Below are 23,005 nucleotides of genomic sequence, written 5' to 3'. Positions count from 1 at the left end.
AGTGTGAAATAGCACAGAGACCCTTGTGTGCCTGCTGCTATGTCTGGAGTTCCCTGCTCTCTAAAAGTGTATCTGCTCATGATACCTCTGGGAACACTCCCCAAGGCATAGGCCAGGCTGGACAGGACAGGTGGGACAGTAAACAGTGGTGTCACACCTTATACCAGCCCTGCTGCAGACATGAAAACGTTTTCTTGGGGTGCGTTGATTTGGGGTACTCGGAATGGGAAAGGCGTAGTGCCTTTCATGTAGCCGGCTAACTACATTTTGGGGTTGGGCCACGGCACCTCCAGGATACAGGAGTTCCGTAACAATCTCTTCCTGGAATTTAAGGAAAGATCCCGTTCTCCCAGCCTTACTGTAGAGAACAAAGCTGTTGTAAATAGCCAATCGAATTAGATAAACAGTCACTTTTTTATACCAGTGGCTGGTTTTGCGGGAAACTAAATAGGGCCCTAACATCTGGTCATTGAAGTCCACCCCTCCCATGTTAAAGTGATAGTTGTGGACGGCGAGGGATTTTTCAGTGACCTCAGTTGCCCGTTGAATTTGCACTGTCGTGTCTGTGTGAATGGTGGACAGAAGGTAAACGTCCCTCTTGTCTTTCCATTTCACCGTAAGCAGATCATCGGTACACAAGGCAGCCCTCTCCCCCTGTGCAAGCTGGGTACTAATGAGCCATTGGGGGAAGCCCCGGCGACTAGGCAGTGTGGTGCGGATTCCTTCTATCTTTAAATGCTGATAGAGGGCTTCACTTGTGTAAAAGTTGTCCACATAAAGATGGTACCCCTTCTGGAACAATGGAGACACCAAGTCCCACACAATCTTGCCACTGCTCCCCAGGTAGTCAAGGCATCCGACCGGCTCCAATTTTGAGTCATTCCCTCATAGACCCTAAAACGAGATGTATAGCCTGTGGCCCTGTCACAGAGCTTATACAGTTTCACCCCATACCGGGCGCGCTTGCTTGGGATGTACTGTTTGATGCCAAGGCGCCCGGTAAAATTTACGAGGGGCTTGTCTACGCAGATGTTCTGTTCAGGGGTATAAGCATCTGCAAATTTTGATGACAGGTGGTCTATGAGGGGCCGAATTTTGCGGAGCAGGACATAAGCAGGGTGGTCAATTTCATGACAGGTTGTGTTGTCATTAAAGTGCAGGAAGCGCAGGATGTTCTCAAATCGTGCCCTGGACATGGCAGCAGAGAACATGGGCATGTGATATATTGGGTGCATAGACCAATAAGACCGCAATACATTCTGTTTGACTAGACCCATGTTAAGGAGTAGGCCCCAAAAAGTTTTAAGTTCGGAAACTTGGAGTGGTTTCCACCGGAAAGGCTGGGCATAGTAGCTATCCGGTTTGTCGGTGATGTATTGTGTGGCATAACGGTTGGTCTCAGCCACAATTAAGTCATAGAGATCCTCGGTGAAGAACAGATGAAAAAAGTGTAGGGCTGATCCTAGATTATCTGTCTCCACCTGGACTCCAGACTGGGCGGTGAAAGGGGGCAGTACGGGTGTGGCGGAACCAGGGGATTGCCAATTGGGATTTGCCAGCTCCTCTGGAAGACAATGGGTAGTACGGGCCCATTTTCTTGGTGGCTGCGACTCGGGTCTTAATGCACGTGCCACCGAACCAGTTTCAACTTCCATTCTGGTGCTCACCACTTCACCAGGGTCTACGGAAGTACTGGTGCTAGGTCCAGGAGATGCTGCGCTGCTGGTGTATGCCTCACCATGAAACATCAGACCAGCACTAGCACCACTCTGCAGCCCTTGAGGCAGATCCTGCGCCACCTGCGGTCCAGTGACATGGGGTGTGGTACGCCTGGCTCTAGCCGGGACCTCAACCTCGACATCGCTATTGGTCAGTGAGCCACTGCTCTCTACAGATTTGAACTCTGACCCAGAAGATTTGTCGAATGAGTCGTCCCAATCGTCCTCATCCAACTGGGCCATGTACCTGTACACCTCGTCATTGGAATACCCCTTTCTTGCCATGGTGGACTGCTAAATTTAGGGGGTATTCCTCTGAGACTACCCAGGAAAAAGAACACCTACCTAGCAAAAGGGAGTACTTGTGGAGTAGAAAGCTGTGGTCACTGAGTTTTGATTAAAAAAAATCAAACCTGATCTTTACAGTGCCACAGCTATTGTACAGTGTTTTTTGCAGTGATCAGAAAAAAAAATTCTGTCACTGCGGTGGGGCGGGCTGAACGCAAGTGCAGGCGAGCGATCAGGCCTGATCGGGTAAACACTGCGTTTTTACTGTATCCTAGTGACCCTAATATACATCTGACTGTGATCAGTAATGATCACTTACAGATACTATATAGTACAAATGCTGATAAGCGACAGTGATGACGCTAATCAGCCACTAATTAGTGACTGTGGTGCGGTGGGCTAAGGGGTAAATGACACTAACACAGGGGCCTAGCTAACTGGCCTAACTATTAATACTAGTGATACTAAAAAAGTGACAGTTTTCACTAATCACTGTTCTGTTTTTATATTAAGAAAAACAAAAATTAGCTTTCCTAAAACAGAAAGAATTTGCGATAATTCAGGTTGGAGTGAGCTCGAGATGTCTCCCAGAGCACCACTGCTGAATATATGCAAATTAACCATCGTATCCTTAGAAGCTAAACACACCTCCAGAACCGCTGGAATGCAATGATGTGTCAGCTTGTTAAATTGTACAGAGCCATAATAATCCAACATGCATACAGACTGTTTCGGATTGTTTGATCCTCATCAGTGCATGGCATGGATTAATTTGGCTCTATGGAGTAGGGCTTGTAAATCGAGAGGTACAGACTAACCAGCAAGCTCATGGTGACCCAGAACTCATTGGAGTGTGTAAGGGACTATAATGGTCCTAAAAGCCCCCTTACTAAGATGTTAAGAAAAACAAAAATTTGCTTTCCTAAAACAGAAAGAATTTGCGATAATTCAGGTTGGAGTGAGCTCGAGATGTCTCCCAGAGCACCACTGCTGAATATATGCAAATTAACCATTGTACCCTTAGAAGCTAAACACACCTCCAGAACCGCTGGAATGCAATGATGTGTCAGCTTGTTAAATTGTACAGATCCATAATAATTCTTTCTGTTTTAGGAAAGCAAATTTTTGTTTTTCTTAACATCTTAGTAAGGGGGCTTTTAGGACCATTGTAGTCCCTTACACACTCCAATGAGTTCTGGGTCACCATGAGCTTGCTGGTTAGTCTGTACCTCTCGGTTTACAAGCCCTACTCCATAGAGCCAAATTAATCCATGCCATGCACTGATGAGGATCAAACAATCCGAAACAGTCTGTATGCATGTTGGATTATTATGGCTCTGTACAATTTAACAAGCTGACACATCATTGCATTCTAGCGGTTCTGGAGGTGTGTTTAGCTTCTAAGGGTACAATGGTTAATTTGCATATATTCAGCAGTGGTGCTCTGGGAGACATCTCGAGCTCACTCCAACCTGAATTATCGCAAATTCTTTCTGTTTTAGGAAAGCAAATTTTTGTTTTTCTTAACATCTTAGTAAGGGGGCTTTTAGGACTATTATAGTCCCTTACACACTCCAATGAGTTCTGGGTCACCATGAGCTTGCTGGTTAGTCTGTACCTCTCGGTTTACAAGCCCTACTCTATAGAGCCAAATTAATCCATGCCATGCACTGATGAGGATCAAACAATCCGAAACAGTCTGTATGCATGTTGGATTATTATGGCTCTGTACAATTTAACAAGCTTTATTATTATTATTATTTATTTATTTATTTATAAAGCGCCAACATATTCCGTGGCGCTGTACAATGTAAGAAAACAAACAAGGGATACATAATGATACAGACAATGATATACATGGAAATATGAACACTGATACAAGATACAGCACTGCTGATTACAATTTGATTTAACAGGATGACTAAAATGTATACATTTCTAACAGTGTGCAAGCAATTGAATTAATAACATTCCATGACACAAAAGGGTGAGAGCCCTGCCCTTGCGAGCTTACAATCTGAAGGAATGGGGTGGAAACAAGAGGTGGGGGAAGTATACAGTATATGTACAGGCAGTGCGTAATTAGGTTATTTAGTGGGTGCATGGCCTAAGCTAGAGAATATGCTTGTCGGAAAAGGTGGGTTTTGAGGGAGCGTTTAAAGATTTCAAAGGTGGGAGAGTGGCGGATGTGTTGTGGAAGGGCATTCCAGAGGAGGGGTGAGGCACGTGAGAAGTCTTGTACACGTGAATGTGAGGAGGTAATTGTAGAAGAGGATAGAAGAAGCTCGTGTGCAGATCTGAGACAAGCTGACACATCATTGCATTCCAGCGGTTCTGGAGGTGTGTTTAGCTTCTAAGGGTACAATGGTTCATTTGCATATATTCAGCAGTGGTGCTCTGGGAGACATCTCGAGCTCACTCCAACCTGAATTATCGCAAATTCTTTCTGTTTTAGGAAAGCAAATTTTTGTTTTTCTTAACATCTTAGTAAGGGGGCTTTTAGGACCATTGCAGTCCCTTACACACTCCAATGAGTTCTGGGTCACCATGAGCTTGCTGGTTAGTCTGTTTTTATATAGGATAGTGACCGGGGGGGGGGGTGTTCAGGGTCAGAAACAATCACAGACAATCAAAGCCATTTAGAGGGCAATCAAGGAAATTACAACACAATTAGAGCCAATAAGAGTGATTAGAGACAATCAGACGGCAATCACAGCCAATCAGCGCAATCAAAGCCATTCACGGGACAATCGAAAACCAATCACGGGACAATCGAAAACCAATTGCGGGACAATCAAAAAACAATTACGGACAATCTAAGTCAATCCCGGGGCAATCGAAGCCAATCACAGGACAATCGAAAACCAATCACGGGACAATTGAAAATCAATCACGGGACAATCGAAAACCAATCACGGGACAATCGAAAACCAATCATGGGACAATCGAAGTCAATCACAGGGCAATTGAGACAATCAGAGCCAATCAAAGCACAATCAAGCGTTACTGACAGGAGATTAGAGGTACACAATGGCGGGAGGGGGGTGATCTAAGGGCAGGTGGGAGTGATCAGAGGGGAATCTAAGGGTGGGGGGGGTGATCAGGAGCCCGCAGTGACAGGTGGTGACGGGGTGATTGATAGGTGATCAGTAGGTAATTACAGGGGAGAATATATGCAGGCAATGCACGGGCGAGGTGATCAGGGGGGTCTGTGGGCGATCTGAGGGTGTGGGTGGGAAATTGAGTGCCCGCAAGGGGCAGATTAGGGTCTAATCTGATGGGTAGCACTGACAGGTGGTGACAGGGGGTGACGGGGTGATTGATAGGTGATCAGTAGGTAATTACAGGGGACAATATATGCAAGCAATGCACTGGCTAGGCGATCAGGAGGGGTTTGTGGGCAATCTGAGGGTGTGGGCAGGTGATTGGGTGCCCAGAAGGGGCAGATTAGGGTCTAATCTGATGGGTAGCAGTGACAGGGGGTGATTTATGGGTGATCAGTGGGTGTTTAGAGGGGAGAACAGATGTAAACAATGCACTTGGGAGGTGATCTGAGGGCAGATCTGCGGGCGATCTAAGGGTGTGAGGGGGTGATCAGGTGCCCGCAAGGGACAGGTTAGGGTCTGATCTGATGGGTGGCAGTGACAGGTGGTGACAGGGTGTGATTGATGGGTGATTGACAGGTGATTGACAGGTGATCAATGGGTGATTACAGGGGAGAATAGATGTATACAGTACACGGTTTTTGGGGAGGATCTGAGGGTGTGGGGTGGTGATCAGGAGCCCCTAGGGGGCAGTTTAGGACCTGATCTAAAGGATAGCGTTGACAGTTAGTGACAGGGCGTGATTGATGGGTGATTAGTGGAGTGATTGGGTGCAAACAGTACACTGAAGGGGTGATCGGGGGGGGGGGAGTTTGAGGGGTGCTGTGGGCGATCAGGGGGTCTGTGTGCCTGAAAATGTGTGTGTTATTACTCACAGTGCTGCCATCCTCTCTGGTGGTCATCTGGTCGATCGATCACTGTGACCACCAGGGGAGGAGGCAGCCTGTATAATACTCTTTGTTTACCTAACAAAGTGTATTTTACACTTTCTATTGGGCTATTTAAAAATTTACAACTAGAGATGGCCCGAACCTCCGATTTTAGGTTCGCGAACCTTCACCAAATGTTCAATTCGCGCGAACTTTCGCGAACCGCAATAGACTTCAATGGGGAGAAGAACTTTGAAAACTAGAAACATTTATGCTGGCCACAAAAGTGATGGAAAAGATGTTTCAAGGGGTGTAACACCTTGAAGGGGGCATGGCGGAGTGGGATAGATGCCAAAAGTCCTGGGGAAAAATCTGGATTTGACGCAAAGCAGCGTTTTAAGTGCAGAAATCACATTGAATGCTAAATTGCAGGCCTAAAGTGCTTTCAAACATCTTGCATGTGTATACATCAATCAGGGAGTGTAATTAGAGTACTGCTTCACACTGACACACCAAACTCACTGTGTAACGCACCGCAAACAGCTGTTTGTGTAGTGACGGCTGTGCTGGACTGGTGCGCACCATGGCGAGAGTGCAGGCCGTGGTGGTTTTCAGGCCCATATGGTCGTCGGGCTGTGGTAGCTCAATGATAGAACAACAGTGACTGTCCAACTGATTAAATTTGGTCTGTCCACAATGAAGCAACAACCTTTTTATCTTGGGAGTGCCCACCCCCCCCTCCCTCCCTACCCCCGAGACACTCATATAACCGTCGGTCATTGCTTCATTGTGATATGCAAGCCCCTCCACCGCGGCAAGGTAATGATCACGAAGGGGAATTGGCACATGTACATGCCTTTTGTTTTGTTGTTGCAGCCGCAGTGCAGCCAGAAAAATTAGGCAGGCATGTACACCCCCCCGAAAAATTATTATAGCGGCCGCTAGCAGCGGCCTTAAAAATTCAAGAATCCATCTGGGGTCCTGGACACTGTTGGTGGTGGCGGAGAAGGCAGTCAAGCGGCCTGCGGGCAGAGGTGCTGTGTGGGGAGCGACATAGTCTTGGGGCAGGCAGTCACACGGCGTGCAGGCAGAGATGCTGTGTGTGGGGACTGGCTTAGTCTTCAGGCGGGTAGTAGCCCTCCGGGATCCATGCCTCATTCATTTAGATAAAGGTGAGGTACTGAACTCTTTTGTGACTTAGGCGATTTCTCTTCTCAGTGACAATGCCTCTAGCTGCGCTGAAGGTCCTTTCTGACAGGACGCTTGAGGCAGGTCAAGACAGAAGTTGGATGGCAAATTGGGACAGCTCTGGCCACAGGTCAAGCATGCGCACCCAGTAGTCCAAGGGTTCATCGCTACTCACAGTGTCTACATCCACACTTAAGGCCAAGTAGTCGGCTACCTGCCGGTCGAGGCGTTGGTGGAAGGTGGATCCGGAAGGGCTAAGGCGAGGCATTGGACTAAAGAATGTCCGCATGTCCAACATCACCATGAGATCGCTGGAGCGTCCTGTCCTTGCCTGCATGGACATGGGAGGAGGATTACTGGCAGTAGTACCTTTATTCCGTTGTGCTATGACATCACCCTTAATCGCATTGTAAAGCATAGTTGCCAGCTTGTTCTGCATGTGCTGCATACTTTCTGCGATCTGGTGATTTGGTAACATGTCCGCCACTTTGTGCCTATACCGAGGGTCTAGTAGTGTTACCACCCAGTACAGCTCATTCCCCTTGTGTTTTTTATACGGGGGTCCCTCAACAGGCTGGACAGCATGAAAGACGCCATCTGCACAAAGTTGGATCCAGACGTACTATCCATCTAAAAAAAAACAAAAATCAATTAACCCTTTGCACTCTCACATGCAAATGTTCAAACAAATGCATTCACAGATTCACTCATCCAGGCACAACTGTTATCCCTATAGCTAAATTAAAAGCCGGGGTTTTAGTTCACAGAAGAATGCATTCCCATGCTTAGTCACCTATACTGCGTAGAAGTACCCAGGTAAACATAGGTGTCCTAACTCTGGCCCTGTAACATGCATAGTGCAGACATGCAAACACATTCATTGCATCAAACCTATCAATGGATTAGGAGCACACATCCTAACTTCCTCTCCTGGGAAAGACAGTGCATCTTACCAATCGCACAAGAGAGCTAACGTTATGTGTCCATGTGCACCATGCGCATACACCAGCATAAGCTGTGTGCGTGCTGACAAACACATACAGGGGAAGGAGGGAGTGCACTGAATTAAACCCTAGCCACAGGGGTCAATGATAAGAATAAAAATACATATATCCAGGCACGTTTGTCAGCACGCACACAGCTTATGCTGGTGTATGCGCATGGTGCACATGGACACATAACGTTAGCTCCCTTGTGCGATTGGTAAGATGCACTGTCTTTCCCAGGAGAGGAAGTTAGGATGTGTGCTCCTAATCCATTGATAGGTTTGATGCAATGAATGTGTTTGCATGTCTGCACTATGCATGTTACAGGGCCAGAGTTAGGACACCTATGTTTACCTGGGTACTTCTACGCAGTATAGGTGACTAAGCATGGGAATGCATTCTTCTGTGAACTAAAACCCCGGCTTTTAATTTAGCTATAGGGATAACAGTTGTGCCTGGATGAGTGAATCTGTGAATGCATTTGTTTGAACATTTGCATGTGAGAGTGCGAAGGGTTAATTGATTTTTGCTGTTTCTAACCACACCCCCTTCAGCACCTCCCTTTCCCTTATAATTTATTTAATGTCTTAATTAGAGGCGATGTGCCTGGATATATGTATTTTTATTCTTATCATTGACCCCCGTGGCTAGGGTCTAATTCAGTGCACTCCCTCCTTCCCCTGTATGTGTTTGTCAGCACGCACACAGCTTATGCTGGTGTATGCGCATGGTGCACATGGACACATAACGTTATCTCCCTTGTGCGATTGGTAAGATGCACTGTCTTTCCCAGGAGAGGAAGTTAGGATGTGTGCTCCTAATCCATTGATAGGTTTGATGCAATGAATGTGTTTGCATGTCTGCACTATGCATGTTACAGGGCCAGAGTTAGGACACCTATGTTTACCTGGGTACTTCTACGCAGTATAGGTGACTAAGCATGGGAATGCATTCTTCTGTGAACTAAAACCCCGGCTTTTAATTTAGCTATAGGGATAACAGTTGTGCCTGGATGAGTGAATCTGTGAATGCATTTGTTTGAACATTTGCATGTGAGAGTGCAAAGGGTTAATTAATTTTTGCTGTTTCTAGCCACACCCCCTTCAGCACCTCCCTTGCCCTTATAATTTATTTAATGTCCTAACTAGAGGCGATGTGCCTGGATATATGTATTTTTAGTACTATCCATCTCCTCTTGCTCTTCCTCAGTGACGTCTGGTAAGTCCTCCTCCCCCCCCCAACCCCCAGCCACGAACAATACCATGGGAACGTCGAGCAGCACAAGCCCCCTGCAATACCTGCTGCGGTTGTTCTTCTGCCGCTGCCTCCTCCTCCTCCTAAGAAACACCTTCCTCATCATCCGAATCTGACTCATCTTCCCCACACGACTCTTCCTTCTCCTCCAGCCTCATCTGGTTCTGATGAAAATTGCTCCCACAACTGTTCCTCCCATCCCTGTTCCTGTTCACGCTCCTCCACAGCTTGATCCACCACTCTACGCACGGCACGCTCCAGGAAGTAAGCATATGGGATCAAGTCGCTGATGGTGCCTTCACTGCGACTCACCAAGTTGGTCACCTCCTCAAACAGCCGCATGAGCCTGCATGCATTTTGCATGAGTGTCCAGTTGTTGGACCAGAACATCCCCATCTCCCCAGATTGTGTCCTTTTACTGTTATTGTACAGGTACTGGGTGAAGGCTTTCTCCTGTTCTAGCAGGCGAGAGAACATGACCAGGGTCGAATTCCAGTGAGTCGGGCTAGCGTGCCATGGCTGTGTAAGACCACCTGAAATGCCGACACAACTTCCTGGCCTGCTTCAGGATGTCCTCTAAGCCTGGGTACTTTGACACAAATCTTTGAATGACTAGATTCAGCACATGTGCCATGCAGGGTACATGTGTCAGCTTTCCCAATTTCAAAGCAGAAATGAGATTGCTGCCATTGTCACACACCACATTGCTGATCTCCAGCTGGTGCAGGGTCAGCCACTAATCCACCTGTTTGTTAAGAGTAGCCAGAAGAGCTGGTCCAGTGTGACTCTCCGCTTTGAGGCAAGACATGTCTAAGATGGCGTGACACCGTCGTACCTGGCATGCAGCATAGGCCCTGGGGAGATGGGGCTGTGTAGCTGGAGAGAAGATCGCAGCACCAGTAGAGTTGAACTGCCACTCAGCCAAGGAGGAGGAGGAAGACGTTAGTGAAGAGGATGTAGCAGGTGGAGTAGGAGGAAAAGGAGAGGAGGTGGCAGGAGGCCTGCCGGAAAGCCATGGAGGTGTCACGAGTTGGTCCGCTGTACAGCCACGTACTCCCTGCTTGCCATCGGTCACCAGGTTGACCCAATGGGCTGTATAAGTTATGTACCTGCCCTGACCGTGCTTGGCAGACCAGGCATCCATGGTCAGGTGGACCCTTGACCCAACGCTGTGTGCCAGAGATGACACCACTTGCCTCTCAACTTCACAGTACAGTTTAGGTATCGCCTTTTTAGAGAAATAATTGTGGCCTGGTATCTTCCACTGCGGTGTCCCAATGGCCACAAATTTACGGAAGGCCTCAGAGTCCTCCAGCTGATATGGTAACAGCTGGCGAGCTAACAGTTCTGCCAAGCCAGCTGTCACATGCTGGGCAAAGATTTCCTTCACAGACACCAGGCTGCTTTGGGCAGAGGAGCAGGAACCACTCAAGGGCAGAGGCAGAGTGGAGGAGGGTGGCTGTGAAGGTGCAAGGGAGAAAGTGGCTGAAGCTGCTGCACCTGAAGGAGCAAGAGGAGAAGGAGGGTGGCTTTGCTTTTGTGTGCTGCTTTTGCTCAGGTGCTCTTCTGATTGCAGTTTGTGCCTTTTCTGCAGTTGCCTTCGTAAGGCAGTTTTCCCTGCGTGGGTGTTGGCCTTTCCACGGCTCAATTTTTGGAGGCAGAGATTACAGATGGCATTGCTGTGATCTACGGACGACACACTAAAAAATTTCCAAACCGCTGAGCCCCCCTGGGGTGATGGCACTACGGTGGCATCAGCAGCTGACGTTGAAGGTCATGTTGGCTGGCGCCGGACACTGCCACCAGCTGTTTCTGACGACGAGCTTCCCCTGCTTTTTTCGGCAACTTGTCTCCTCCTACTCCTCTCTGGCTCCCCCTCTGAACTGTCCCCTTGGTCATCTTGTCTCTTAGGATCCCACGTGGTATCCGTATCATCGTCATCATCATATTCATCCTGCCCAGCTTCGATTTGAATCAGTTCATTCCCCACCAATTAACTCCTGCGAAGTGTCAAATGCAGCGGCTGTGGTGCTTGTAGTAGCACTGGTGGCTGTGGAAGATGAGGTGTTCTGTGTTAAATAGTCAACCACGTCCTGACAATCTTGGTGTAATGATGTGGTGTTTTGGTGTACACACTCAGAGTTTTCTGATTATTGGTGATCCGCAGTATCACCAGTAATACAGATATATTTGATTATATGGTGATCTGCGGAATCACCAATAATACAAATATTTATACGTACTCTGGAAAACAGAAGGTATGGATGATATAACTTGTGGAAAACCCACCACACTGACGTTAACTCAGAGGGATGGTGACCTCTGGAAGGAAGGGCAGTGTTTGCGATTCTGCGACTAGGATAAGAACGCAGAATATCGTGTTCCTCAACAGCAATGATATGCTGAGGAGTTACTGAGTTCCCCACAAGGAGAACTCAGCAGAGTATAACCCTTTAGTGGACGAACCACTAAAGGGGGAGAAGTCAAATGGTAAACGGTTCGGTATCCGAACTGGCAAGGAAGTACCGAATCGACAGACAGAAATCAAGATCAGAGATCAAGCCAAGGTCAGCAACGGAAAATCAGATGGGCAGAGGTACAGAATCGAGAAACACAAGAGTAGTCAGAAGCCAAGCCAATAGTCGGTAACAGTACGGGCTGGCGAAGTACAAAATCAGGAGACAAGAGAATAAACGGGTAACAGGCAAAAGGTCATACACAGTATACAATGCAATTAGTACTTTAGGCTATCAACAGAATCTGGCTAAGTGTGGATCCCCAGCTCCAACTGGTTCTAGCACACTTTGGGATCTGACTAGGGTCTGAGTGCTAACACACAAGTATTCGCTGACTGCAGACAACTTGCAACTGACAGAATGCCTGCTTTTATACTGTGCTGGACTCAACCAGCCCGCCCAGCCATTCAACCAATCAGAACATGGCTCAAGGACCTTGCAGCACAGCTCAAGGACCTTGCTGAGGTCAGCTGACCAGCTGGTCAGCTGACTCTCCTTCTAAGAGTATAAAAGGCTCTACTGCGCACGCGCGCGGCCCCTACGGGGTCCAGACTGTCATGAAAGGTGCCTCGGCGAGCAGCATGCCATGGGGCCTGTGAAGGTGTTCCAGGAGTGCAGCCTCGGCGTGGAGTACGCCAAGAGGTCTGCGACTGAGCGGTGGATCGTGCTGCCGCTGCGGACGTGGACGTTTCTCCGCGTTCCGCATGCGACCATGCGGGCGGTCGCGCTGCTGATGCGGACGCGGACAATCCTCCGCTTCCAGCCTGCTGTTGCCTCATTACACTTGGGAGTTGATGTGACGTGCCTTCTTCTGAGCACTGTACTTTGGGCGAGGGCCGCATGAAATCACATCAACACGACCTCGCACAGACCTGCCGGGTGGCCTTCCTCTGGATCTGCCTCTACCTCTGCCTCTACCTGTTTTGTTCGTTTTGTCCATATCGGGAGGGATGAAGTGAAAGGTATGCACTGACTTGACTAATACAATGTGCAGTCACACAGGTGCAGTTAACAGGTATGCATGGAGTGGTATATCACACTGCATGCGCTCATGTGGGTGGGTGGGTGCACAGTGAACAACAGGTACCCTGCAGTGGGTATTACAATGGGCACCTGTCACACACAGACAGGTACTGGACAGGCACAGTCACACTGCGTGCTCTCTCGTAGGTGGGTGGGTGCACAGTGTGAACAGGTAGGTATATGCAGTGGGTATTACAATGTGCACCTGTCCCACACAGACAGATACCGGACAGGCACAGTGGCACTGCGTGCACTCACGTAGCTGGGTGGGTGCACAGTGAACAAGGGGTAGGTACAGTGGTGTGAAAAACTATTTGCCCCCTTCCTGATTTCTTATTCTTTTGCATGTTTGTCACACTTAAATGTTTTTGCTCATCAAAAAACATTAACCATTAGTTAAAGATAACATAATTGAACACAAAATGCAGTTTTAAATGATGGTTTTTATTATTTAGTGAGAAAAAAAACTCAAAACCTACATGGCCCTGTGTGAAAAAGAAATTGCCCCCTGAACCTAATAACTGGTTGGGTCACCCTTAGCAGCAATAACTGCAATCAAGCGTTTGCGATAACTTGCAACAAGTCTTTTACAGCGCTCTGGAGGAATTTTGGCCCACTCATCTTTACAGAATTGTTGTAATTCAGCTTTATTTGAGGGTTTTCTAGCATGAACTGCCTTTTTAAGGTCATGCCACAACATCTCAATAGGATTCAGGTCAGGGCTTTGACTAGGCCACTCCAAAGTCTTCATTTTGTTTTTCTTCAGCCATTCAGAGGTGGATTTGCTGGTGTCTTTTGGATCATTGTCCTGCTGCAGCACCCAAGATCGCTTCAGCTTGAGTTGACGAACAGATGGCCGGACATTCTCCTTCAGGATTTTTTGATAGACAGTAGAATTCATGGTTTCATCTATCACAGCAAGCCTTCCAGGTCCTGAAGCAGCAAAACAACCCCAGACCATCACACTACCACCACCATATTTTACTGTTGGTATGATGTTCTTTTGCTGAAATGCTGTGTTATTTCTACGACAGATTTAACAGGACACGCACCTTCCAAAAAGTTCAACTTTTGTCTCGGCGGTCCACAAGGTATTTTCCCACAAGTCTTGGCAATCATTGAGATGGTTTTTTTTAGCAAAATTGAGACGAGCCTTAATGTTCTTTTTGCTTAAAAGTGGTTTGCGCCTTGGATATCTGCCATGCAGGCAGTTTTTGCCCAGTCTCTTTCTTATGGTGGAGTTGTAAACACTGACCTTAATTGAGGCAAGTGAGGTCTGCAGTTCTTTCGATGTTGTCCTGGGGTCTTTTGTGGCCTCTCGGATGAGTTTTCACTGCGCTCTTGGGGTAATTTTGGTCGGCCAGCCACTCCTGGGAAGGTTCATCACTGTTCCATGTTTTTGCCATTTGTGGATAATGGCTCTCACTGTGGTTCGCTGGAGTCCCAAAGCTTTAGAAATGGCTTTATAACCTTTACCAGACTGATAGATCTCAATTACAGTACTTTTTTTCTCATTTGTTCCTGAATTTCTTTGGATCTTGGCATGATGTCTAGCTTTTGAGGTGCTTTTGGTCTACTTCTCTGTGTCAGATAGCTCCTATTTAAGTGATTTCTTGATTGAAACAGGTGTGGCAGTAGTCAGGCCTGGGGGTGACTACAGAAATTGAACTCAGGTGTGATAAACCACAGTTAAGTTATTTGTTAACAAGGGGGGCAATCACTTTTTCACACAGGGCCATGTAGGTTTTGAGGTTTTTTTTCCTCACTAAATAATAAAAACCATCATTTAAAACTGCATTTTGTGTTCAATTATGTTATCTTTGACTAATAGTTAACGGTTTTTGATGAGCAGAAACATTTAAGTGTGACAAACATGCAAAAGAATAAGAAATCAGGAAGGGGGCAAATAGTTTTTCACACCACTGTATATGCAGTGGGTATTACAATGTGCACCTGTCACACACAGACAGGTACCGGACAGGCACAGTGACACTGCGTGCGCTCGCGTAGGTGGGTGGGTGTACAGTGAACAACAGGTACCCTGCAGTGGGTATTACAATGTGCACCTGTCACACACAGACAGGTACTGGACAGGCACAGTGACACTGCATGCACTCACGTAGGTGGGTGGGTGTACAGTGAACAACAGGTAGGTGTATGCAATGGGTATTACAATGTGCACCTGTCACACACAGACAGGTACCGGACAGGCACAGTGACACTGCGTGCGCTCACGTAGGTGGGTGGGTGCGTGCACAGTGAACAACAGGTATGTAGGTATATGCAGTGATATGTATTACAATGTGAACCTGGCACACACACAGGTATTCACTGAATGTGCTGGGTCCGGCAGTGGCACACACAGTGTGAATTACCAAGGCTGTCTATGTAACACAAGTGTCAGTGGGACACACACACACACAAAAAAAAATAGATCACAAGAACAAGATTAGCTCTCAAAAGAGCTGTTGAGGGGTGCTTTTTTAGCAATAAGATTCAGCAAGGAGCAAGCTAACAAGCCTACAAGAGCCTAACTAAGCTTTCCCTATGAGAGTCTGCAGCAGCTTTCCCTTCACTAATTACTGCAGGCAGGCACACGAGTGAGTGAAAAGCCTGACGCTGCCTGCTTTTTATAAGGGGGGGAGGGCCTCCAGGAGGGAGTGTAGCCTGATTGACTACAAAGTGCCTGCTGACTGTGATGTAGAGGGTCAAAGTTGGTCCTCATGATGCACTATGGGGGCGAATTAAACTTCCGGTAAAGTTTGCGGTTCTCCGCGATCGCGAACCCTGGAAGTTCGCCGTGAACCGTTCACCGGCGAACCGTTCAGGCCATCTCTATTTACAACCCGCCGGCGCTGCTAATTGGCCAGCGGGTTGACGTCACGGGTGGGCGGAGCCTAATGCCAACGATTGTGTGCGCATGCGCGTGTGATCACCCACAATCCCCTCCCCCAGGTCCTGCCGACGATCTGCGTTATGCGGTCCTGGGGGTGCCAGCTTACCACCGCCATTGGTAGTGGGCGGTCAGCAAGTGGTTAAGTTGTCTAAGGTTTTATACTTACCTGGGCAGGGGAGTAACTAGAACTCAGTGTCCCGCTGCAAATGCTAAACTTTGGATGAGGCCCCTTCTCCTCCTCCCCTACCTACTTCTCCTCCTCCCCTACCCCCCCTAGAAAGGCAGGCCAGGCAGGATATAAAAAAAACATGCTTACAGTATAGGTAGCCAGGTACAGGTGTTCCCAGTGTAGACCATCCAGGTATAGGTGCCCCCAGTATAGGTTAGCTAGGTATAGGTGCCCCCAGTATAGGTATCCAGGTATAGGTGACCCCAATATAGGTAGCCGGGTCTAAGTGCCCCCAGTATAGGCTAGCCAGGTATAAATGCCCCCAGAATAGGTTAGCCAGGTATAGGTGCCCCCAGTATAGGTAGCCAGGTCTATAGGTGCCCCCAGTTTAGGTTATCCAGGTATAGGTGCCTACAGCATAGGTTAGCCAGGTATAGGTGCCCCCAGTATAGGTAAGTGCCAGGTATAGGTGCTCCCAGTATATGTTGCCTGGTATAGGTGCCCCCAGTATAGTTTATCAAGGTATAGGTGCCCCCAGTATAGGTAGCCAGGTCTATAGGTGCCCCCAGTACAGGTTAGCCAGGTATAGGTGCCCCCAGTATAGGTTAGTGCCAGGTGTAGGTGCTCCCAGTATAGGTTAGCACCAGGTATAGGTTCCCCCAGTACAGGTTAGTCCGGTATAGGTGCCACCGGTATAGGTAGCCTGGAGGGAGAGAAGAGGGCACACAGCGGCAGGGAGGAGACCCCTTCAGCGCTCCCTCCACCAGTAATTAGCGCAGCAGGGTGGGCAGGCAGTTGATGCTAACTCACCTCTTCCTGGCTCCATGTGACAGAGCTCTGCGTGACACCGGTCTGCTACATCTCCCAATGCTGCTGACACTACTTCCTGATTAGCAAAAGTAGAGTCAGCAGCTTTGGGGAGATGTAGAAGACGCACACAGAGCTTCGTCGCATGGAGCCAGGAAGAGGTGAGTCAGTGCCCCATGCCTGCCCACCCCCTTATGCTAATTACTGTAGGGAGGAGCTCTAAAGGGGGGCCTGATGTGAGGGAGGGGGGAGTCAGGCCCTCCTCCCCGCCACTGTGTGCCCTCTGCTCTCCCCTCCTGCATTGAGCCCCCTCCTGCAACAACCCGAGGGGGCCCACAGGTTGCTCTACCTACGAGCTCCATCTCTTGCAGGGGTGATTGTTATGCCCCTGTTTCTGGGGCTTCTGTCCCCAAATGAACTTCCCAGTACATTGGTCAAGTTGCGCTTTGTCACGCATGCTGTTACAAATTTGCTTTTGTCCCTTTTCACTCACTGACCCTGTCAAAATAATACAATAATCACAAGGGCAGATTTACAAAACAAGTGCCAGAAAAACTGGAGAAAATCAGGTCCAAATGTGGAATAGCTGCCCAGGGGGAGGATTATGATTGGTCACTCTGAGCAACTTTTCCATATCTGTACCAGTTTTGCTCAGTTTTGGTAAATCTGCCCCACTGTACTCTGTCACCCTCCAGCTAAAGTGAAAGCAGAAAACCGAATGAGAAACCCACCCACTCCCTTTTTAGAAAGGGATAAGGGTTTATAAAATCCTACTGGTTGCTGGGGGGGGGGGGGTCTATATGGTCTAATTCCTTTGCAAGGATACCTAGGCACACTCCTTTGAATGTAGAAAAGGAAATAGGCAACTATCTCCTAAACAAATTCCCATCATGGTGAAATTTGGCCTAATGCCCACAAAAATTTAAAACCAGATTTGCCACAAATCTGTCTTGGCGAATTTCACTTGCTCACCCCTACTACAGATCCTGTAGACTGGGGTGTAGCAATACCCATAGCAAGCATAGCAATTGCTATGGGGCCCTAGAGAAGAGGGGGCCCAGGTAGTGCATGATGTGTTCAGTATTAGCTTTGCTTTGTTTCTGCACTCTCTGAGTCTCACTGCTCATGGATGATACACATTAGTATGAAAATGTAAATTGCTCAGTCAACCCATATTCAGTGGGTAGGGACCATTAGCATTGCTCAAGAGTGCCTAGATATGATGGTGCCATGTAATTTTGCTATGGAGCCCCATAATCTCTAGCTACGCCACTGCCTGTTAAGTAATATGGAAGATGTCAATGTTATAGAAGTACATAATAATCATAAACTGCAAACCAAAGAGCTATGTTTATTAATTTACACTTCCGTTGTATAACTCTTACATCTTTGTGCTTCTGCAAATACTGACACACTTATTAGCAATCAAAGAAAATGCCTTTTTAAAACTCTTGTGGCACAAAGGATAGAGAGCAGGGTTAATGGCTGAGTTTATCCAAAGCAACCAAGTCGTGATGTCATTGAAATAAGGATGAATGCAACACTCACGACAAGCAGCCAGGACAGAATAGGGTGCCCAGCAGAAAGCAAATACTAACACCAATACTGCCAGAGACTTGGCTGCTTTCTTGTCCCGAGAAAGCTGAATCAGATGTATATTAGCAGCTGTATCATTGTTTGAAGAAACAGGGGCCGCTGTTCGGTTAAACCAGCGTTTGGGGGAGTCTTTCAATCCCATATTTGTATCTGCAGTCCCTGGGGGAGAGGCATTTTCTGTAAAAATAATGTAAGGCTTATTATCACTTTCCTGCTCCTTCAGTGGCCGAAGAGTAGAAGATTGCGCTTTCATCCGGCTCCTTCTCAAAATATTCCAATAAAGGCTCAGATTAAAGAACACAATACTGATAAGTGGGAAAATAAAATCAAAGCAGGATGCAGATAAAAGAAACATTGGTTTTTGCAAAAATCCTGGTAAACAAATGTCCTCTGCATCATTTTTATTGAAAATAAAAATAGCTGGTGTGTATAAAAGGAAGGAGAATATCCACACTGCAGCTATCTTCAGAACAGTGTGGGTTTTATTGTTTTCTGATGAACGATATAACATCTGGAAAGAAATGGTTCAACAGACATTAAAAGTAATAATAAAGCACCTAATCCTACATACATGTAACCACGTATGGAAGGTTTCTGACTATAGATGATCAATCAGACGCTAATATTTCCAGTTGGTGCGCAAATATAATGCAAATTGTATGCATCATGGAATTGGGCTGATCATAATCAGCAGGAAGTGCATGTGATTAGACCAGTTCCAAGCTCCATACATATCAGAGCTGTGGAGTTGGAGTCGAGGAGTTGGCGCAATTTTGGGTACCTGGAGTCGGAGTCGCAGTCAGAGTCGGTGCTTTCAATAAGCTGAGGAGTCAGAGTCGGATGATTTTTTTAACCAAATCCACAGCTTGTGTAAAAATTAGACTAAGGAGTCAGAGTTAAGGAGTCTGAGTTGGAGCAATTTTGGGTACCCGGAGTTGGAGTTGCAGTCAGAGTCGTGGTTTCATAAACTGAGGAGTCAGAGTTGGATGATTTTTGTACCGACTCCACAGCCCTGATACATACTGCATGAAATCTGTGTGCTAGGTAGAGTTATTAGCATCCCATTCACCATCTTTATTTCTGAGCCTTAAAAAAATAAAGTAAAATGTTACTATAATACTTATAGAGGCTCAAAATAATACAGGGCCAGTTTAGGCATTGTGCCAATTAGCCATCATGTTTGTGAAAGCATGCAAGCAAAAAAAAAGTTATAATGCAAGACTTCAGAGATTTAGGGTCTGATCCAATTCACTTTTTCTCCAAAGTTTTCTCCTAGGTGATATTTTCACACCCTATCAATAAAATGCCTTTTAAGCCACCAGCAAGCAAGCAGGGCCGGGCCGAGGCATAGGCTGGAGAGGCTCCAGCCTTAGGGTGCAGTGTAGGAGGATGCACATTTCATTCAGCTGTCATTCCTAATAGTGTATGAAGCAGAAAGAAATAAGAAAAGGGGATACATAGCAGTGACTGCAAGCCAGATAACTAGATATTCAGGTGTTGGGGAGGTTGTGGGCCCTGTGGCACCTCTTAGTCTAACAGCAATCAGTGTGTGATGGTTGGGGTGGGAGGGATGGAGGGGCGCACTTTGGTGTCTCAGTCTTGGGTGCTGGAGGGCCTTGTCCCGGCTCTGCAAGCAAGAAAATACTCAGAAGACATCAGATCTGAAGATGAAGCAATATTCTCCTAGGAGAAAACTTAGGAGAAAAAGTAAATGATTTTTATTATTGATTTATAAAGCACCAACATATTCCATGGCACTGCACAAAGTAAGTAAGTAAACATGGATACATCATGACACAATTATATAGATCAAATATGGGCACTAGTAAAAAAAATACAGAAATGGTGATTACAATGACAGGTGTAACATGCTGAATAAAATGTATAACAGAGTGCAAGCTAAAGACTGAGTAACACATTCCAAGACACAAACGGGTGAGAGAGCCCTGCCCTTGCGAGCTTACAATCTAAAGGAATGGGGGAAACAGAAGGTGGGAGGAGTGTGCAGTATACATACAGGAAGTGTGTGTTTAGATTATCTATTAGGGAGTAAAACTTGGCAAGAGGTCAAAGAGGGAATGGCCTAAGTTAGAGCCTATGCTTGTCGGAAAAAGGGAGTTTTGAAGAGTGGTGGATGTGCTGTGGAAGTGCATTGCAAAGGAGGAGTGAAGCACGTGAGACATCTTATATACATGAATGCAAGGAGGTGGTTCTAGGGGAGGAAAAAAGAAGCTCATGTGCAGTGCAATTGAATGGGTCCATCTCTGTAAATAGTAACATAGTACAAGTAAGTTTCAATGAATTGTGGTAAGAAAGCCCTGCACACAGAGGGAGAGCATTTGAACTTCATGGAAGATAGTGCCCAAAATTCCAACAAGAACACAACAGTAGAGGCATAACTACAAAACAAGAGGCCCAACAGGGATGTTTTAATATTGAGACATTGGGCTGATGCAGTAAACTCCTGTAAAAATTTATGTGCCAATTTAACCACTTGAGGACCTAGGGCTTTCTACCCCTTAAGGACCGGCCACTTTTTTTCCATTCAGACCACTGCAGCTTTCACGGTTTATTGCTCGCTCATACAACCTACCACCTAAATGAATTTTGGCTCCTTTTCTTGTCACTAATAAAGCTTTCTTTTGGTGCTATTTGATTGCTCCTGCGATTTTTACTTTTTATTATATTCATCAAAAAAGACATGAATTTTGGCAAAAAAATGATTTTTTTAACTTTCTGTGCTGACATTTTTCAAATAAAGTAAAATTTCTGTATACATGCAGCGCGAAAAATGTGGACAAACATGTTTTTGATAAAAAAAAACCCATTCAGTGTATATTTATTGGTTTGGGTAAAAGTTATAGCGTTTACAAACTATGGTGCAAAAAGTGAATTTTCTCATTTTCAAGCATCTATGACTTTTCTGACCCCCTGTCATGTTTCATGAGGGGCTAGAATTCCAGGATAGTATAAATACCCCCCAAATTACCCCATTTTGGAAAGAAGACATCCCAAAGTATTCACTGAGAGGCATAGTGAGTTCATAGAAGATATTATTTTTTGTCACAAGTAAGCGGAAAATGACACTTTGTGAGAAAAAAAAAAAAGAAAAAAAGTTTCCATTTCTTCTAACTTGCGACAAAAAAAAAATGAAATCTGCCATGGACTCACCATGCCCCTCTCTGAATACCTTGAAGGGTCTACTTTCCAAAATGGGGTCATTTGTGGGGTGTGTTTACTGTTCTGACATTTTGGGGGGTGCTAAATTGTAAGCACCCCTGTAAAGCCTAAAAGGGCTCATTGGACTTTGGACCCCTTAGCACAGTTAGGCTGCAAAAAAGTGCCACACATGTGGTATTGCCGTACTCAGGAGAAGTAGTATAATGTGTTTTGGGGTGTATTTTTACACATACCCATGCTGGGTGGGAGAAATATCTCTGTAAATGACAATTTGTTAATTTTTTTTACACACAATTGTCCATTTACAGAGATCTTTCTCCCACTCAGCATGGGTATGTGTAAAAATACACCACAAAACACATTATACTACTTCTCCTGAGTACGGCAATACCACATGTGTGGCACTTTTTTGCACCCTAACTGCGCTAAAGGGCCCAAAGTCCAATGAGTACCTTTAGGATTTCACAGGTCATTTTGAGAAATTTCGTTTCAAGACTACTCCTCACGGTTTAGGGCCCCTAAAATGCCAGGGCAGTATAGGAACCCCACAAATGACCCCATTTTAGAAAGAAGACACCCCAAGGTATTCCGTTAGGAGTATGGTGAGTTCATAGAAGATTTTATTTTTTGTCAAAAGTTAGCGGAAAATGACACTTTGTGAAAAAACACGATTAAAATCAATTTCCGCTAACTTTTGACAAAAAATAAAATCTTCTATGAACTCGCCATACTACTAACAAAATACCTTGGGGTGTCTTCTTTCTAAAATGGGGTCATTTGTGGGGTTCCTATACTGCCCTGGCATTTTAGGGGCCCTAAACCGTGAGGAGTAGTCTTGAAACGAAATTTCTCAAAATGACCTGTGAAATCCTAAAGGTACTCATTGGACTTTGGGCCCTTTAGCGCAGTTAGGGTGCAAAAAAGTGCCACACATGTGGTATCGCCATACTCGGGAGAAGTAGTACAATGTGTTTTGGGGTGTATTTTTACACATACCCATGCTGGGGGGGAGAAATACCTCTGTAAATGGACAATTGTGTGTAAAAAAAATCAAAAGATTGTCATTTACAGAAGTATTTCTCCCACCCAGCATGGGTATGTGTAAAAATACACCCCAAAACACATTATACTACTTCTCCCGAGTATGGCGATACCACATGTGTGGCACTTTTTTGCACCCTAACTGCACTAAGGGGCCCAAAGTCCAATGAGTACCTTTAGGATTTCACAGGTCATTTTTGTTTCAAGACTACTCCTCACGGTTTAGGGCCCCTAAAATGCCAGGGCAGTATAGGAACCCCACAAATGACCCCATTCTAGAAAGAAGACACCCAAAGGTATTCCGTACGGAGTATGGTGAGTTCATAGAAGTTTTTATTTTTTTGTCACAAGTTAGCGGAAATTGATTTTA

This window comes from Hyperolius riggenbachi, chromosome 5 (assembly GCF_040937935.1).
Source record: "Hyperolius riggenbachi isolate aHypRig1 chromosome 5, aHypRig1.pri, whole genome shotgun sequence".
Taxonomy (NCBI): Eukaryota; Metazoa; Chordata; class Amphibia; order Anura; family Hyperoliidae; genus Hyperolius; species Hyperolius riggenbachi.
Note: the sequence above shows the minus strand (reverse complement) of the source record.